Raw genomic sequence first — 21,247 nt, 5'->3', positions numbered from 1 at the left:
TGAGGGCTGAGTCTGTAGTGGGTAGGAGCAGGCTGGGCTGCAACACCAATTGATTTGTGTAGAAGACAGGACTGGAGACACAACTGACCCAGCAATTGCAAGTACCAGCATATGCACATGCTGACTGGGACAATGGACTGTGCCAGACCCTGTTTTGGCAGGCACACGGAAGAATCAAGACTGGGATCACCTCAAAAGATTCCAAATGAATTGCTGGACTCAGAATCCCAACCATGGAGACAATTGCAGGTTCCATGGTCTGACTGTGGAGTGCATGTGTCAGTGCTGGTCCCTTCAGTGTTTTACATGGAGCAGTAGACAGCATATCCAAGTGCACACGGAGGACATGGCAGTACATTGGAGTCTTCAGAGGACACCTGGTATCATAACAGGATGTAGGATAAGAATAAGTTGCTCAGCTACAACAGCCAAGTGTTGGCAGCGAAAACCTGGCCAAATGGAGACTCTGAGGTGGACTACATCAACCAGTAGATACTGGAGAGATTTCATTGTCCTTGGAGCGGTAATAGTAGTATTTCAGAACTGTTGAACTTGAGCAGAACCATCAGGGACCCTGGGATGGTGCTGGGTGGCTGTCCTCCATCCCAGGATACAGAGGCATTTGCCGGGCTGGGTGTGGCTTCTTCCCTTATTCACTGCTCTTCCTGCAGATACAGGAATAAAAAAAAAAAAAGAGAGAGAGAGAGAATATGGAAATAATGATCACACCTACCTGCCTGTATCCCTCAACCCTTTTCACCCTTTCAATCATGGAAAAATCAAAAATAAGAAAAAAATCAAGTACAATAAAAAAATTAGAGATAAAAAATAACTGACTCCAACTTTTTGCTCTTTACATGGGATATGATACTGTTGGTATAGGCAATGGCAGAAAGTCTCATATTTTATTCTCTACGTATATTTATAAGTTTCCTTGGAAGTGTACTTTCATGGAATAATGTTTGACAAATACATCTTGCACTAGAAAGCAACAGAGGTATTGCTACAATGACATGATACACCTAAATTGAATGTTGGACTTGTGACTGTGGATGAAAGACTTTATTGTTGTAATAACATGGGGGAAATAATGTTGGGGAATGGGAAAGGAGGAGGAGGAAATACAGGGGAAAATCTCCATATCTAAAAATCTTATGGAAAATTATAACAATGACAATAAAAAATATGTAAATGTAAGAAAAGGAGTAGATGAACAAGCAACCACATATTAAAAGATGGATAATGAAACTATATAAGATAAGGATTTTTCAGTGACAGTTTAGCTTTCCTGAATATTATCTTAAAAATCTGATGCTGGGAATATTAAAAATGTATTTTTAGAGTATGCAACTTATTCTCACAGACACTTCACCCATTAGTCTAGTGGTTCTGTGTTTATTACGTAATCATCAATGATGCATCAAAGAATAAGCAGTCTTGCCTCCCTCAGGAAAAAAAAAGAAGAAAGAAAGACTAACACAAATAGAAGATAACCAATATGAGAACACACAATTAATTAAACATCTGGAAGAAAATCTGAACAAAGCCAAGAAATCTCTCCAAGAAACAAACAACATCATCTAAAAGTTGAGCATCAGAATTATAGGAATTCTGGAAGGTGTGGAACAAGAGGCAAGATTCCAGGAAGAACTTCCCAAACACTGGGAATATAAGGGTAAGCCAAATTCAGGAAGGACAGAGAACACCAAACATGTTTGACCCAAAAGACCCTCATCTAGACACAGCAGTATCAAACTTGCCTCAAATGGACATAAGGAAAGAATATTGAAACAAGCACAAAGAAAAGGCCAGATAACATTTATAGAAAAACCAATCAGAATCACTGCAGAATTCTCCGAAGACACCCTTCAAGCAAGTAGAGAATGGAGCAACATTTTCCTACTCCTAAAACAGAACAACTGTCCACCAAGGATAATATACTCATCAAAGCTCTCACTTGTATTTGAAAATGAAATAAAATATTTCCACAATAAGGAGAATTTAGAAGAATATATCAACACAAAGATGACTATAGAAACGCTCCTTTGAAATGGAAATCAGAAAAAAAGGCAAATCATAATCAAAAATTGCAAAGGGGAAGATCTTTTCATTAAAGCCCACAAAAGAAAACAAAATTAAGCAGAAACACCAATACACACACACACACACACACACACGAATAGTAGGATTAAATCACAACCTCTCAAGATTAACTCTGAATACAAATGGTCTAAACTCATCAATCAGAAAACATACATTAACAGAATGGATCAAAAAGCAGGACCCAATTACTTGTTGCGTACAAGAGACACATCCAACAAAGATACAAAGAAGCTGAAAGTGAAAGGATGGGAAAACACATTTTCATGCCAATGGAAAGGACAATAGAGCTGACATAGCTGTTCTATTACCAGATGATACAGACTTCACAGTGAAAAACATTAAGAGATATGAAGATAGACACTACACACAAAGATCAAGGGAGCCATTCACCAAGGAGAAATAGCAAAAATAACTGTTTATACACCAAGTACAAGAGCATCTAGTGACGTGAAACAATTATTGATGAGCTTAATGGGAGACACAGATGCCAATACAATAATAGTGGGGGACTTCAACACGCCATTAATACAATTGACTGATCAACAAGACAGAAACAACAGAACTTACAAAGATAGATGATAGAACAAATGGACTTAATAGATATATACAGAACATTACATCCTATGGGCACAGAATATACAATTTTTCAACTGTAAATGGTACCTTCTCCAGGACTGATCACATGATAGAGCACAACACAAGTCTCGCTGACTTAAAAAAAACTGAAACATTACCATGCACCTGCTCAGACCACCATAGAGTGAAACTAGAGATCAATAAGTCAAAATACCCCAACAAATTTGTAAACTCTTGGAAGATGAACATGCTTCTGAATGAACAATGGGTTAGAGAAGAAATTAAACAAACAAAATATGTGGGATACAACCAAGGCAGTGATAAGGGATAAATTTATTGCAGTTGGCACTCATATCAAGAACCAAGAAAGATACCAGGTAAAAGAGCTAAGTACAAACCTGAAGGAACTAGAAAATCAACAGCAAAGTATTCCCAAGAACAACAGAACACAAGAAAAAAAATCAAAATAAGAGAAGAAATAAATCAAATAGAGATCAAAAGTACAATAAACAAAATCAATGAATCAAAACCTGGTTCTTTGAGAGCATAAACAATCAGAGACTCCATTGGCCCAACTGACAAAAATAAGGTGGGTGCTGGGAGAAAGTATTAATAGTATCAAAGATGGAAAAAGGAACATAACAACAGATACCTCAGCCATACAGAGAATAACTAGAAACTGGTACAAACACGTATACGCCTTCAAATCAGAAGACTTAGATAGATTCCTGGATTCTCACCACCTACCAAAACATAGCTACGAGGCAACAGAAAACCTAAACACACCTATAATGGAGGCAGAAATCAAATCAGTAATTAAAGCCTCCCAACAATGAAAAGCCTGGGCCCAGATGGTTTCACTGCTAAATTCTACAAAGTATTCCAAGTAGAACTGACCCCAATTCTCTATAAACTTTTCAAAACCATAGAAAGAGCGACAATTCTTACAAACTCACTGTATGAGGCAAACATTACCTTTATAACAAAACCAAATAGACACACACCAGAGAAAGAAAACTACAGGCTGACAGCCTTGATGAATATCTACACAGAGATCTTCAACAAAATACTAGCCAACAGAATACTAAAATAAATCAGACGAGTCATTCAACCAGACCAAGTGGGATTTATCCCTGCCATGTAGGGATGGTTTAACATCCACAAATCTATAAATGTGATGCATCACATCAGCAAACTGAAGAAAAAATAACATGATAATCTCAATAGATGCAGAGAAATCATTCGATAAAATCCAACACACTTCATACTAAAAACTCCAAAGGACACAGACAAAACAGTAACATTCTACAACATACTTCTATGAGGAAATTGTAAAATATTAAAAAAAACAAATAGAAGAAGACTACAAAACATGGAGAACTATACCATGTTCCTGGATGGGCAGAATCAATATCATAAAAAAGTCCACATTACCAAAAGCAAGAAATATATTCAAGGCATTTCCAAACAAAACACCAAGAACATTCTTCACAGAGCTGCAAAAACTGACCCAAAGGTTCATCTGGAAACATAAAATTCCATGAATATCCAGAAACATCCTGAAGAATAAGAACCTAGCTGGAGGAAACACAATTCCAGACCTTCAGACATATTACAGGGCAGTAGTTATCAAAACAGCTTGATACTTGTACAGAAAGAGAGGAAGACCCCAGTGGAGTAGAACAGAAACACCAGAAGAGAACCCTCACATACACAACTATCTAATCTTCAACAAGAAAACAGAAAGCAATCCAGGAAAAAAAGGTCTTTTCAATAAATGCTGTTGGAACAACTGGATAGCAGCCGGCAGAAGTTAGAAGCAAGACCCATACCTTTAACTATACACAAAAATCAAATCTAAATGGATAAAAGATCTAAACCCAGACTCTGAATCCATAAACATTTTGGAAGATAATGCTAGAAATACTCTATAAGATACAGGTGCAGGCACAGAATTCCTAAAAACATCATCAAAAGCAAAGGAACTCTAAAGAAACTTTGTCTGAGGTGTTTGTCTGAGTATGTGCTGGGCAGAACTAGGCTGGACTGCAACACCCATTGGTTAAAGTGGAAGTCAGGGCTGAAAATAGAGCCAACTCAGCGATTGCAACCACCAGCTGATTAGGGCCATGGACTGTGCCAAGCCCTGTACTTGCTAGTACATATGAGAATCTGGTCTGAGAACACCTCAGACAAAGTTTCTTTGAAGATCTCCCCAACTGAAATGCTGGACTCAGAACCCTAACCAAGAAAAGACAGAAGACAGAACAGGTCCATCAACCATCTCAGCTATATGTTGGCAGCGAAATATGGGGCAAACAGAGACTCTATGATGCACTATGTCAATCAGTGGATTCTTCAGCGACCTCATTGTGCTTGGAGTGGCGAGACTGGCAGCAATTCATAATTGGTGAACCATCAAAACCACTTGAGCAAGAACCTCGGAGCATGCCCTATATCCGCGACCTCAGGAGGGTGGGAAATTGGGTGGGCCTTCTCCCTTAAACATGAAGGAAACAATATGGAAATAATAGTCTTACCCACTTCCCTATAGCCCTTGAGCCTTTTTTACCCTAATTAACTATGTAAAGATTGTCAAAAATATAATAAAAAAAAGCAAAGGAAGTCAAGACCAAAATATACAAATAGGACTACATTATGCTAAGACGTTTCTGCACAGCAAAGGAAACAATTAACAACCTAAAAAGGCAATCAACAGAATGGGAGAAAAATCTTCACACGCTACGAAGGAGATAATGGGCTAATTTCTACACAAAGAACTCAAGAACAACCATAACAACAAGACAAACAAATTAGTCAAGAAATGGGCAAACACTTTTCAAGGGAACAAATACAAATGGCTAACAGGTATATGAAAAAATGCTCAAGCTTCCTAGAAATAAGGGAATTTCAAATAAAAACAACAACAAGATTCCACTTAACTCTAGTGTGAATAGCCAAATACAGAAAACCAGCAATGACACCTGCTGGCAACGATGTGGGGAAAAAGCAATCCTACTCCACTGCTGTGGGACTGCTGACTGGTGCAGCCACTATGGAACTCAAGCAACTGAACATTCACCTACCATATGACCCAGCAATCCCACTTCTAGGAATATATCCAAAAAATATGAGAAAGCAATGCACACCCCTATGTTCACCGCAGCACAATCAATAACCACAAAAACATGGAAGCAACCTAAATGCCTATTAACACTAGATAAATGCACGTTAGCACCAGATAAAGAAACTGTGGTTCATCTAATCTATGAAATCCTACTAAGCTATTTTTTAAAAAAATACAAACAAGAACCAAAAAAAAAAAAAAAAAATGGAATAAAACTGTATACAGTCAAATGGACCGAACTGGAAACCATTACGCTAAGGGAAATAAGCCAGTGCCCAAAGGACAGACATCATATGTTTGCTCTAATATAACACCCATTAAAAATACAAAACAACAACAACATCACAGAGGAGAATAAATAAGCACATATAACCCCACAATCGAAGGATGTAACAGAGACGAGAAAATCAGGAATCAAGGAAAACCAACAGCATGCGTTTCTACAAAAGAAGGCAGGTATATGTCATATCTATCTAATTGTAAGAAATTGTGCCCTGATGAAGCTCAATGCTAACATGGCTAGGGGAAGTTTAGCACATCATCTCAGGAAACAGCTCTTTCCTGTTTTTAATTTACACTAATGTGATGTCAGATCTAACTTAAATGTGAATTTTAGTTTTTTGCACTTCCTAGGTGTTTGTACCTTTTTCAAGAACATATTGTGGGGTCCAGCGGCATGGCCTAGTGGCTAAAGTCTTAGCCTTGAACGCCCTGGGATCCCATATTGACGCTGGTTCTAATCCCGGCGCTCCACTTCCCATCCAGCTCCCTGCTTGTAGTCTGGGAAAGCAGTTGAGGATGGCCCAGAGCACTGGGACCCTGCACCTACGTGGGAGACCTGGAAGAGGTTCCTTGTTTCTGGCTTTGGATAGGTGCAGCACCGGCCGTTGCACTCACTTGGGGAGTGAACCATCAGACCGAAGATCTTGCTCTCTGTCTCTCCTCCTCTCTGTATATCTGGATTTGTAATAAAATAGGTAAATCTTAAAAAACAAAAAAAGAAGTTATTGTGATGTAATTCATTAACCAATCATCCCTAAGAGACTGATTGCTTAAAATCACCTAAGATTCTTAAGGTCTCTTTTATCACTCACATTGCCACTTCTCATAAGTAATGATGTTGTAGCCTTTTTTGTATTTTCATTAGTGCCACATGGGTCACACGCTGGCATCTATTCCTAAATGAAGATTTTTGACACTCTTTTTCACCATCCTAGCGTCACGCTGATTTCTGTTAAATGTTTGTTAACTTCATGTGGATTAAAGTTCATTATTTCTCCCCATTGTACTGGCTCTATATTTAAGCAGATACATAATGGAAGCGCAGCAGAAATTGGTATGTTCACAGGTGGAGACAAAATGAACTATGTCTCTGTGCATACAGTACTCCCAGGGAGATGGCTAATAACATCCTGATGGTTAGATGTTGGACTCTCCTCTCTGACATTAACCATGGCTACATTGTTGAAAGATACCTCAGCAGCAACAGGATGGACTTGTAAAAATTCACAAAAGTTACTCATTGTAAAACTGGAGGACAAATCAGTGGGGATGGAGGGAACTTGGCGGGGGGAAGGAAAACCCCAGTACCTATTAAACTATGTCATAAAACAAACAAATAAAAGGAAAAAAAAGCAGGGTGCTGCACAGACCAGGTCAGGTTACAGTACTCACTGGTATACATGTGGTTCACTTCTAGGTGTGGGCCAGGCTGGGCAAATTTGTAACATCCATTTTTAGAACTGAGAACCAGGATGGGTTGCAGGCCAGGCCAGGTTGGGTCACAAGACAAACCACCTCACACTAGGGCTGGATTTGGGGCTGGGTGAGTGGACTAGGCTGTATTACATGCCAGTAAGAACTGGAACCAGGTAGCACTTACCCCTCACTTATCAGTACAAAAGCAGAAAACAGAGGAGACTCCAGATAGAGCCTGTCCAGAGTCACCTTGACCCCACATGCCCAACAGTGGCAGCAGGTGACTTTAGATGTGCCTCTGGGACTGTTCAAGGTCCTTTTGCCTTTGTGTACTGGCAATGGCAGAGGTGACTCAGAATGGTGAAGCCATGTGCCAATGGCTCTGGGTCAAGTTCTCGGGTCACTTGGCGGCTTAAACTATGTGGGCTTAAACTATGCAACTGGACATCTGGGTTATGGCACAAATGAGGCCAATTAAGGACCTGAGGCTTTGTGTCCAAGTGAAGAATGACAACTGAGGGACCTCCATAGATAAGGCCATTGTACTTCCAGCTACATGAGGGAGCGAAAAGGAGAACAGGAAAGACCATTAAGGGTCAGACCAATGCACCAACACATGTGGGAGACCTTAGCTGGGGTAGTTAGCAGCAACCACGACTAAATATCACTCATTGGCATACATTTAAGCAAGGGCTGGGGGCCTACCTAGCAGGGATAGATCATAGTACTCACCAGTGAGAGTCAAAACAGTGAGCAGGCAATATTAGGCTGCATCATGATACAAAACAACACAAGAGAGAATCAGGGGCAGAGAATGTTGGAGGGTTATGCGAACTCATCACTGTGCAATTGCAATCTCCACTAGCATGTGTAAGATCTGTGCCTGGGAACAGGCCTGGTTGGGCAGCTAAGGGATGCCCCAGCTGGGCTGGGGTTCCCAGCAGTGAGCATAAAAGCCAGAATGGGGGCAGTAGGATAGGCTGGACATGGTTGCAGTTTCCCTTGGCATGGTTGTGGACTGGGTCTGGTGAGCACCTGACTGGAACAGATTCTAGCATCCACTGGTAACCGTGAGAGCCAGGATGCATGTAGAATGTGCTGGGCTAGGCCTCGGTTTACACTGAACCACATCAGAGCTGTGTCTTGGAGTCACCAGGTGGGGTTGGGTTCTGACATCCAACAATAAGAACCAGAGAGGGTGCTGGCCAGTTGGACAATGACACTGTTCCTGCCAGGACAAAAAGTAGACAAAGTCAACTTGGGCCAAAGACCCACCAGCATGTGCAAGATCTGCCAGTAGGAGAAGACCTGATAGAGGAGCTTCACAGAACTTCTTTGTCACGATGCAATGCTTGCAGGTGAGTGAAAAAACCATGGCAAATGACCTCCCAGTTCATACTAGGTTACAGTACCTATCTGCATACATGTGGGTCTGCTCTGGGAGTGGGCCAAAGTGAGCCAATTCATAATATCCACTGGCAAATCTGACAATCAGGATGGGGTGTAGGACAAGCTAGCTGGGGCCACAATACCAACCAGTTCACATTAGGATCAGGACTGGGGGCTGTTTGGACTGGCTTTGCTACAGAATTCACCAACCAGAGCATGTTGGACAGAGCCAGGTTGTTGCACCCACTGGTGGGTGCTGAAGTGAGGCAAGCCATGCCAGTGTGAGCGTGGTGGTATAGGGGTCTGTGAGTACCAGGGCCCGGGTTGTCTAATCCAGCTCCTTGGGCCTGTCAGTGCAGGGGACCATGAGACTGAGAGGTGTCGAGGCTAGAGGTCCAGCAGATACCAAGTCACCTGGCCCACGTGCTAGGACCCGGCTGCGAAGGTTTGATCTCTACTGTGGAGAAGACAGAGTGGTTGGAGAAGATGCAGTGGATGGCAGGCTCGGACACACATGGAGGATATGGCAGTCCACTGGAGCCTGTAGAGGACATCTTATGCCACGGCAGAAGAACAATAGAGCAAACTGGAGCTCTACCCTAGCTAAACAATGACTGGAATAACTGGGGCAAAAGGCAACTCTAAGTTTCACTCTGTCAGCCAATGGACATTGGAAGGGTTCCCTCATCCTTGGATCGACATGACTGACAGCACCTCGAAACTATCAAAATCATTTTGGCAGAACTCTCAGAATATGTGCCACATTGGGACCCTGTGTTGATACCAGGTCGCTGTTTCGCACCATGAGATACAAGGGCAATTGGGAGGCTAAGTATGGCTTCTCCCCTTGTCTCCCCTCTTCCCCCAGATACAAGAAGCAGAAATGGGGAAAATGCAAACAATAACCACCTCCACTTTCCCCTAATCCTCGATCCTTCCCACTATGATCAACAATAGAAAACTGACCAAAAAAAAACCCCACAATTTGCAATCAAATACTCACAGAACTTTAAAAACAAATATATAATGTTTACAAAAACAGAAGAACAATGGAATAGAAACCCCAGAATTGAGTCCCCACATGTAGAACCAAGAAATTTTTGACATGTGGACAGAAAATAACAAAGAAAAAGTTGGTTTCTTCAATAAATGCTGCGGGGACAACTGGATATGCTTACAGATGGAAGAAACAAGGACCCCATGCTTTTCACCTTATACAGAAATCAGCTCTAAGAGGATCAAGGACCTAAATTGAACCATTAGAGGACAACAAAGAGCGTACTCTACAAGTTGTCAGTGTAGGTTAACACAAGAAAAGTCATCAAACGCACAGGCAGTTGCAGCGAAGGAAATCACCAACAAATTGAAGAGGCAATCAACACAGTGAGAAAACAAAATCTTTGTGTAATACACAACAGATAGGAGATTAATAACCAAGATTATCAAAGAACTTCAGAAACAACAACAAAACAGGCAACCTTTTAAGAAACAAGTCAAGAAAATGAGCAAACATTTTCCAAAAGAACAGATTCAGATGGCTAACAGACAAATGAAAAATGTTCAGGCTCCCTAGCTATTAGGAAATAGAAAACAAACAAACAAAAAAAACCCTACATTGAAGTTTCACCTAACACCATATGTTCTCTTTGTATGCAAAATACAAAACTAATCGATACATAGATAAACAAGCATATGTATATATATATAAGCATATATAGATATAAACAAGCATATATATATAAGCACATATACATATATATATACACACTAATAGGTAAGTTTTAAAATAGAGGCTAGCATACAGGGAAGTGAAGATATATTGCATTATGTATCTTTGCTATCAAATAAGAAATGGATTCCCAATGAAACTGTTATATGTCTTCTGACTCTATGAAGCAGGACTTTCTACCACTGTCATACACGAAAACAGTAGAATGATGGACTTGTGACTATCATGAAGGACTACACTGTTGTAATATATATGGGAAACAGTTAGGGAAAGTTGAAATGAGGAGGGTAATAAGAGAAATCCTTGAGCCTATGGAACTGATTAATAAAAAATAAATATTTAAAAGGGGGTACCTGGGGACCCCCTGGAGACAGGGAAGAGGTGGTGATGACGGAGTGGTGTTGTAGTGAACAGAAAATGCACCAGTCGCCGGTAAGCGGCGATCTGGACTTCAGTGACAATCAGGGATCCAGTTATAGCCATGGATCGGCTCTTGCACCAACCAGGAGGGAGGTTGGATTTGCACTGGGAGCTCAGGAGGTAAAGGCCGACTGAGATTGGTGAATCCCGTTGAATACCTTGGCCCAGCAATGAGCAGAGGAAGAGCAAAAGGGCAGTGAACTCCATGGGGCAGAGCAGTGGCAGGATGGAGCTCACAACACAGATATCAGGCAACAGAGTGGGCGCATTTCTGGCTGACTGTATTGAGCTGATCCCATGGGAAAGGCAGTGCCAGCTCCATGTCCTGCAGGTTCATTGTGGTCCCTGGATCTGAAAGCCAACAGTCCCGCTTCTACAGCAGTGCCCCACCAGGTGCCATCTTGTGTGTTGTATAGAGAGTGTGGAATTCAGGGAAATGTCCAGGGTGCACTTGATTCTAATCAATTGTACTGAGCTGAGCCCATGGGGAAGGATGTGCCAGCCTTGCATTCTGCAGGGTCTGAGTGGTCCCTGGATCAGATAACCAACAGTCCCAGATCTGAGTCAGTGCCTCTCCAGGTGCCATCTTGCACAGAGAGGCAAGGGCTCAGGGATCAGAAGGAAGAGTGGTAAACTGCACATGAGCTACATCAGCAGAGCTCAGAAGCCATTTTCATGGGACCAGGCACTGTTAGACTAATGGGAAGACAGCTGAGCTGCACAAGGGCTAAGCTGGGAACAAAATCACTTCCAGCTTAGAGCACTGCACAGGCTCCTCAGACTAAACAGGTCCATGGTGGCACTCTACAGACTCCAAACAGGGTAATCCAGGTGGCACTTAGACTTAACAGCCAGCACGTGTAGACAAGATCAGAGTCAACGACAAACCAGTTGTTTGTGACAGCTGGCATCGTCCTAATCCAGTATACTGACTGAACATAAAAACTGACTTGTACACCTAAAGATAATACATCTTAGAAATCTGCACTAAGGAGAAGAAAAAGCTGGAAGCAGAACTAGGTATACAAAGTATTCAAGAATCAAAAGATATGATTAAAAGGCCCAGCATAAGAATTATGAGAGTTGCAGAAGGCACAGAAAGAGAAGCTGGGATTAACTGTGCTTTTAATGAAATGATAAATGAAATGTGTCCTAATTGGAAAATAATATAGAGTCACAGAATGCTCAAATGACTTGATCAAAATTGAACTTCATCACGACACATGATAATCAAGCTCTCTTCAGTTGAATAAAAGGAAAAAAAAATCCTTAAATATGCATGCGACAAAAAAACAAGTGACCTATAGCAGAACCCAAAGCAAACTAACAGAGGACCTCTCAGAGGAAATGCTACAGGAAAGACTCTAAAAGGGAAAAATTTTAACCAATATCATATCCTACGAGCTCTCCTTTGTCTTTGAAAATGCAATAAATTTTTTCCACAATAAAGAGAAACTGCAAAAATTTGCCTCTTCCAAGCCTGCCCTACAAATAATACTCAAAAGATTTTCTCCTGAAAGAAAAAAGGAACAGCAACTACTAAATCAAAGGTAAATGTGGAGACCATCTCACTAAAAGGCTAACAGAAGTCTCAATCAAAAAACAACCCATTGTTAAAATGATAGGAACAATTGTCACCTATCTATATTAATATTGAATGCAAACGGTTTAAAAGTATCAATCAAATGCCATAGATTAAAGGACTGGATCAAAAACAAAACCCATCTATCTGCTACTTACATGAGACGCATCTCATCAACAAAGATCAAAGGAAACTGAAAGTGAAAGGATGGAAAAAGATATTCCAAGCGAATGGTAAGGAAAAACGTGCAGGGATTACCATTCTTACTTCAGCTAATATAGACTTTGATGTGAAAAATATTAAAAGAAATGAAGAAGGACACCATATAATAACCCAAGAATCCATTCAATAAGATCACCATAATAAATGTATATGTGCCAGATGTCAAAGCATCTAGCTACATGAAACAAACATAAATGGATTTAAAGGGAGAAATGGACTCCAATACAACATTGTGGGGGACCTTAAAGTCCCATCAACATCAATGGACAGATCAAGAAAACAGAAACTCAGCAAGAAACAACAGACGTTACCCAGACACTAAAGCAAATGGACATAGCTGATATCTACCATCCTTTTATCCTATAGACAGAGAATACTTTTTTTTTTCATCAGCACATGGAACGTTCTCCAGAACTGTCCATGTTATAGGCCACAAAACAAGCCTCAGTAAATTAAAAAAAAAAAATCAAAATTATACCATGCATCTTCTCAGGCCATTATGGAGTGAAGCTAGAGTCCAAGAAATCAAAACACCCAAGAAGGTTTGCAAACACATGAAAACTGAATGATATGCTGCTACATGAGTAATGGGCTAGAGAGGAAATCAAAGGGGAAATAAAACAATTGCGTGAAACAAATGAAGGTATTAACACACATATCAAAACTTATGGGACACAATCAAGGCATTGTTATGAGGGCATAGGAAATGAACAGACATTTTTCAAAAGAACACATTCAGATGGTTAACAGACGTATGAAAAGATGCTCAGGCCACCTAGCTGTCAGGGAGATACAAATGAAAATCACATTGAGGTACCACCTAATTTCAGTTAGACTGGCTTACATTCAGAACTCTACTAACAACACATGCTTGTGTGGATGTGGGGAGAAAGGCACCCTCCTTCCCTGCTGGTGGAGTACAACCACTATGGAAAAAGTATGAAGAGTGCTTGGAGACCTGCAAATAAACCTCCCATGTGACACACCATGCCTAAGGATATACCCAAAAGAAATGAAAACTGTATATGAGAAGGGGATGTATAATCACGTAATCACGGCAGCACAATCTACAATAGCAAAGCTATGGAAACAATCCAGAAGCCCATCCAAAGAAGAGTGGTTATAGAAACTGTGGTACACATACCCCATGGAATATTATTTAGCCATTAAAAAGAATGAAATTATACCATTTGCAACTAGATGGTCCCAACTAGAGACCATTATGCTCAGTGAAACAATTCAATCTCAAAAAGACAAATAGCATATGTTCTCCCTAATACAAGGAAACCATCATGTAAAACAGAATGTATAGTGATGGAGTAAGACGATCATATCCAGATGTGAAGACACAATGCAACATGCACCCTTACTTCCAAATCAAAGATGGACTTCCAATGAAACTGTTGACTATATGTAGACAATGAGATGATGTGCTGTCTGACACTGTACCAGCAAGCTTGGAGCACACTTAAATAACAGAGTGATGGAATTATAGCTTCTTATAAAGAACTAAGCTCTCATAACAATATGGGGAAAATCGGTGGTAGGTGGGGTGGGAATTTTGGTGGGGGAAATTGTACTATAAATTTAAAATTCAAAATAAAAATACAACAGAGAATTAAATGTGATGTAATAAAACAAATTCTGGTAGCAATCCCTCCCCCAAAAAACACAACTTCAACAGGAGCCAAAGAACACATCACATCAAATCCCATTTTCTCTGGCTCTCCAAGGAATGATGACTAGTCCAGATAATATAACCAAACAACTCACATTTTGATGAACTAGGTGCTAGACAAAACATGGAAGGCAGTGTAGACATCAAGCAGGCAACAGGCTGTGGCTTTGGTTTCCCAGATCAGCACTTCCACCAGTGTCTTGATTTCACATGTCCCAGGGATTGTCTGCTGGGAGAATTCCTGTAGACACTGCAGCAGCTGCTCCAAAGGCAAGCAAATGTCACATCAGTCATAGATATCTGCTCCCCTTCACAAAAGAAGCTGCTGTGTGTACTGGACTCTGCTATCGATGGTGCCAAGACCTGGGGCATAGGACAATACAAGGGAAGGTCAGCGGACACTGCCCACCAATTCCCACAGGCCTCCTGCAGTCTTATATGCTGGACATGCTATAGGATACACTATGGGGAAAATAACCCTGTTACCATTTAGAAATACTCTTCATGGGACCCATTAAGTCATCAGTTTCAGCTTTCTGTCTCCTGTAGACCTTCCACCTCCCCCTGGAGCATGGAGGCCACTGTCCATGCAAATCTTTCCTAGGCGCACGGGGTTTTGGGACTCCCATCCTCCCTACACCCTGATTCCATCCCTGGTCCCATCTCTCACATCCATGTCAGGCACCAGCAACAAGATCTGAGGAACTGAGTATAGGGATATCGGTGCCATATATACTGCCTCTCCAGTCCCAATATGACCCCTTGTCCACAGCCTCAGGTCTGCCAGACTGCCCCAAGCTGGCCAGGCCCAGGCCCTAGCCTGGGCTCTCCATGTCAGCCAGAGCCATGCACTCTCACTAGGGTTTCTGTGGGGTTGCATGATCCAGCCTGGTCCAAGGACCACTGTGCTCCAGGAACCATCCGACTCACCTTGAAATGCACCTGACACACTGGTGTCCAGTTTGAGAGAATACTGCTGCCTGGCACTCGCTTGTCTAGCCCCAGCGTGGCACCTTCAGGTGGCTACATCTCAAGGAGTCTGACAGCTCTGGTTTTAATTTCATTTCCTCAAAATGTGTTTCTTTTCTACTACTAACTTCTTGAGTGACACATAGGTCATACAGGAGCATCAGCTTCCTCAGGAAGTTTTTTTATTTTCTTTTCCATTTCTTCAGGGAAATATTGGCCATTCAGTGGTATATTATTTAAATAGATGTAACTTAAAGTTTTTTATTACTGTTCCTGTTGATGATTTTGGTTCACGGCTTTTCATTTTAAGGGAAGTATAATAAGTGTGTAGCAGAAACTAACAAAACCAGTTGTGAAGATGTGATGCAGTATGCATCCCTACTTCCAAACCAAAGATGAACTCTGAGCAAAACTTAGAAATATGAATTGACAATAAGATGCTGGACTCTCTGCCACTGCTCATACCCATGATGTAAGCTTAGAGTTAAGTGTCAAAATGATGTTCATGTGACTCTATATAATGAACTATACTACTGCAATAACATAGAAGAAATCAGTCACAGAAGAGGTCTTGGGGAGGAAGACAGGAAACCCTAGAGCCTAGGGGAGCACACTGCAAAATAACAATACAATCAACAACAATAATAGTAATCACAGAAAAAAATGAAACCATAACCAGTTGAAATCTTCTGAGAAAGCCTGCAAGAACCCAGGAGAAAATCCTGAAGAGCTGAAATGGGAACAAATAAGTGTAGGAACCCAATAAACTAATGCATCATAAGAGTGATGGTGCATTTTTTTTCTGCAAAAGCTGTTTATCAGTAGCCAGCTAAAACACAAGTTGTCCACTGACTGACTCCCTGGCTTGCAAGCATAGAAATCACATCATTTTGCAGACCCTCTTTCCTTATGCCTATGTGACCCTTAGTCTTCAAAAGTCCCTCACTGCAGGACAGCAACAAGGACTTGTACCACCGTGAGTGTCTACAAAATACAGAGCTCAAAAGCAATAACCTACATGCTTTCCTGAAATACCATAAGTGCAAATAGTAAAGCAAGAACAAGGAGGAAACAGAAAGAATTGAACTGAAGTGAAACAGAATGGATAAACCACTACAGAAATTCATTCATGTCTAAAATGGACAATCAATCAGTGAAACTGAGAAATTATTCTCAAGAGTAAACAAGCAAAAATGAGAAAACACTTTTAAAATTAGATCAGAATCAAAGAAAGGAAATTTCTGCCAGCCATACCCAACAATAAATAACTAAAAACAGAGAAAGAAAGGAGGGAATCATGAGCACTGACGCCATCATGGTTCAACATTTCAAGATTTTAGGCAATAGAGGTAACATAAATGCACCCAAGAAAGACAAATTTGCTAAAATTCAGTCCAGTGAAAGACAATCTGAACATAACTGTACCTCACAAAGAGACAGAAGACATGTTTAAAACCAGACGGTTTCATTTCTGAAAAGATTGAAACATTCAGAACATCAATGAAACTAGAGTTCCAAACCATTCCAAGGAAAAGCAGACAGAGATAAAGCAATGGGATTATAAAGTTATTATATGAAAGCATCACTTGTGAATATTTGCCAAATTGTCAACACGTTGCAAAATACAAAAGCATAAAAAGTGTGTACATTTGGTGAACACTTCAGAATTACTCCAGGAATGCAAGGATGACATGGAAAAAAATCAATCAGTGTAATAAATCATATTAACACAATAAAAATTTATAAACCTGCAAATCTCCACCGACAGCAAACGTATGAGAAAATTCAAGGCCTTTCACATAGCGAATTAAGATTTTTCAAAATTTGTTTTAAAACACACACCAGAGAACTCCACAATGATGATGTAAAAACACGAGTCCTCTGTGATATTAAAAAACAAATCAACAAGTTAATAATGGAAGAAAAATCACACCTTCACATCAATCTTCCCTGAAAAGATTTCCACACAAGTAGTATCATACATAAACAAAATAACTTATTTTTTTTTTCTCCTAGGCCAGGTATACGACAAGCATTTCAGTGCTCATTTACTTCTTTCCATTGTTTTACGAGTTTTCAAGCAGGGAATCTGGAGGTGAAAAAAATGAAATCAAAAGCAACCATTCTTGGAAAGAGGTAGAATTAACTCCTTTCTCCAACAGCATAACCTCACACACAACAACAATCAGCTGCTGAGGAAAGGCACAATACACTATATAGAAAGGCATAGCAAGACCAGTAGAACAAAATCTCAATAGGAAATGAGAAGAGACATCATCACTCACCAAGAAGGGTCACCATCTTTCATCTGGAGATCTGCAGCTTCAGATGCTTCTGCAACCCTGAGTCCCACGCTAAAGTCAAGGAAATCACCAGCTAGGGGCTGCAGCTGATTGCTGCCCAGCTCGCACACACTGAGAGCTGGGTGACATCCACGGCTTCAGAGAGGTGTAGCAAAGAGGAGATTATAGCAGCTGGTCAAGCGGCTGCTCTTGGAGAAGCCTCGGCCAGTGGTGCCAGTGTCACATATGGGTGGCAGTTCATGTCTCAATTGCTTCACGTTGGATCCAGTTCCTGGACAGAGCAGCAGAGCATGGTCAAACCCTTCAACCCCAATAACCACAAGGGAGATCCAGAGAAAGCTTCTGCTTCTTGGCTTCAGAGTGTCTCAGCCACAGCCATTGTGGCCAAATGCAGAGTGGAACAATTTTAGACCTCTCTCCTCCTCTGTTGATCTGTCTTTCATGTAAAACACAAGAATGAATCAATAACCACATACATAGAATGAATATGTAAAGTACACACCTCACAGATCTTGTAGACAGCAGAATAGAGGTGTGTAGCAAAGAATCCATGAACCCAGGGTAGCCACAATGGCACCTCCTTCTAATCCTGGGTCCCTTGGCTCATGGCATCCATTAGTGGCACTGGTTTGTAACATAGATGCTCCACTTCTGATCCAGCATTCTGTTATGGCCTGGGAAAGTGGTGGAGCATGGCCCAAGTCCCTGAGACCCTGCTAGAATCTTATGAAACACCTGGGGGAAACTACTGGCACCCAGGTTCAAATTGGCTGTGATCTGCCCAACATGGCCCTATGCACAGTGAACCAGCAGATGGAAGATCACCCTGTCTCTCCTTCTCTCTGCAATATCTGCCTTTCAGGGGAAAAAAAATGAATGGATCCATAAACATTTAGTACAGGAACACAAAGACGATGCACTAAAGTATAAAGTATGAACAATATGGAGAAATCAGATGGGAAATATTACAAGTCTATGATACATACAGGACAATCACAAAATGGCTGCCACAATGTTAATAAAGTTCCAGAAGAGAAAGAAAAAATGAATGGAAAGGTGAACACAACATTTTAGAATTAATGGCTAAAACTGCCACTATCTGCAAAAACAAAACCTCACATATTCAAAATGCTCAACAAAATCCCAGATCCTGAAGTAGATAACAAAACTGCTCAGATCACATCGCCATCAAGCATCCTTGACTCAGAACAGGACACACAAGGCATCCCCTGAAGGGACAATGTTCCAAACCACGCCTGCTAGGATGGCACTCATTCATCCTGCACTTGAGGCAGAAAAAGCCACCTTGATGTTCTGAAACAGGAAGGAGAAGTCTGCAGACACACAGGGTAGTGAAATAAATAACGTTGTGAGATTAAGGAAACCTGTGAGGATACTGTTCCTGCAGACAAAAATGTTCATATGAAGGGGTGTCACTGTGACACAGTGAGTGAAGACAACCTGTGATGATGAGATCTCATAAACGTGCCGGTCTCATGGCAGCAGCTTCCACTTCTGATCCAGCTCCCCGCCAGGGCCTTCAGAGGTAACAAGAGATAACCCAAAGGTGGGTGCCCCTGCCACAATTTGAGACACCTGCAAGAAGCTCCTGGATCTCAGCATCAGCCTGAATAAGCCCTCTCCATTGTGGCCATCTGGAAGTGATTCAGCAGATGGAACTGGTGTGCGCATGTGTGCGTGTGTGCATGTTTGTGTGTGTATGTGTGTCTTTATTTCTACACATACAACTTTCAAATAAATAATCTATTCAAAAAACACATCCTCCTAGGATAGAAGTTGCAATAATAGCAGCAACAATCTTGGAACATGAGAAATGAAGAAAGAAAACAACATGGTAGGCACCTGGTATAAACCACAATCTCCTCAAGACATGTTGAGGCTGGACATAAAAACTACTATTACATTTTCTTATTGGGTTTCACTGCTTATCCTGGCAATGTGTGACAAATGCATCATCAGCAAGTACATCAAAGGCATAAGATTTTCACATTTTGTCAGAATTTGATAAAGTGCTGATTCTAATAAGCCTGGGATAAACTTAAGGAATCCCTGACAGAAGTTAAGTAAAAAGCATCCCAAGAAGATGCTGTCAAACTCTCAGTGCATATGCAAAATGACATACTAAAAAAATGTTCAAGTGGCCTAAAACAACGCAGACTGGGCAAAATGGAGAAATGAAACTAGAACACAGCAAAACTGAAACTGAGTCCCAAATCCTAATGCCTCTGATAGAGGTGATTGGAGCCAGTCTTTCTTGCTTGGCACCCATTTCCTCTGTCTCTGAACTACTGCCAATCCTGACTTAAAAGAACTCATTACATTAACTTAGAGGTATACACACCTCTTCACCCTAAGCAACATGAATCTCAAGACTCAGAATTCAATTCTCTCCTCTACAGTAAATATCTCAATGCTAGACCTCACTTTGAGCTATCTATGAAGTACCTCACACCCTGATCAAACTAAGCAATCCCCATCCACCCACATGCCCCAGGCTGACATGTGCTCAATCTGTCAGCCCAGCATCCTCAGAACACACCGGCTATCTGAAAGCTGACAAAAAGAAACTCATAACCACTGTAAGCCAACCAGAGACACACACACCTGATGACTCAACTAGGATGTTAATGTAAAAGTGTAATCTCTATGGCGCCTGAGAAATGAGCTATATCTGTCTTTCTGCTAAATATATAATACCACCCTAGTGCTCATGAGTCTTGCTGTGTATTAGGTGAGTTTCTATCGCACAGCCAGATAACAAAATGGTCATTTTAAACTGAAAATTGAGGAGAACAGCTGGAACACACCACGTAAAACACAGATGTTTCAAAAAAATACATGCCACAATTACAGCTCTCCATGAAAGTCACTTCAAATCGAATGGTGTAGGAAGGTTAATATAAAAAGACACGGTAAGCAAAATCTTTTGAAAGAACAACCAAGCGAATATATTCATATCAGAAAATGTAAATTGCAGAGAAAATAAAACTGCTAGAAGAAAATATGAACTTTACACGACAAAGAAAGGGAAAATTCACCATGAACAGAAAAACCCTGAATACACATTTTCCTGACAACAGAGCGCCTACATAAAAGACAGAAAACCTATACATACATAGATACACACATACGAGGTGGGGGGAGAGAGAATGAACAGAGGGAAGAATCCATACATTTGTAATTGCAATAGAGTCCTCAATACTTCTTGCCCAACAACCAATAATAACACTAACAGACATAAAATTCACAAAGACACTGAAGAATTCAGACATTCAACCCAGTAACTGGACCTAATTTAAAAACAGCAGAACACACACTCATTTCAAGTTCCAAAGAATTATTCACCAACGCAGACCACTCCCTGGATCATGAAACCAACTGATTAACTGAAGTGATTTAAAATCACACAAACTATCTTCAATACCTAACT

At 40.9% G+C, this 21,247-nt stretch overlaps 1 long non-coding RNA gene across 2 annotated transcripts in view; it reads right to left on the bottom strand.

Annotated features, from left to right (window-relative positions):
- Positions 1-566: 566 nt before the first annotated feature.
- LOC131481883 (uncharacterized) overlaps positions 567-21,247 on the bottom strand; it is a 30,877-nt gene continuing 10,196 nt past the window's right edge. For both annotated transcript variants that reach the window (XR_009246620.1, XR_009246619.1), the window contains exons 2-3: positions 14,613-14,783; positions 567-659 (exon numbers count right to left, since the gene is read on the bottom strand). This is a non-coding gene — a long non-coding RNA (uncharacterized LOC131481883). The remainder of the gene's footprint in view (positions 660-14,612; positions 14,784-21,247) is intronic.

This window comes from Ochotona princeps, chromosome 1 (assembly GCF_030435755.1).
Source record: "Ochotona princeps isolate mOchPri1 chromosome 1, mOchPri1.hap1, whole genome shotgun sequence".
In the NCBI taxonomy this organism is placed as follows: Eukaryota; Metazoa; Chordata; class Mammalia; order Lagomorpha; family Ochotonidae; genus Ochotona; species Ochotona princeps.
The sequence above is the reverse complement of the archived record's forward strand: the minus strand, read 5'-3'. Positions and strand labels throughout refer to the sequence as shown.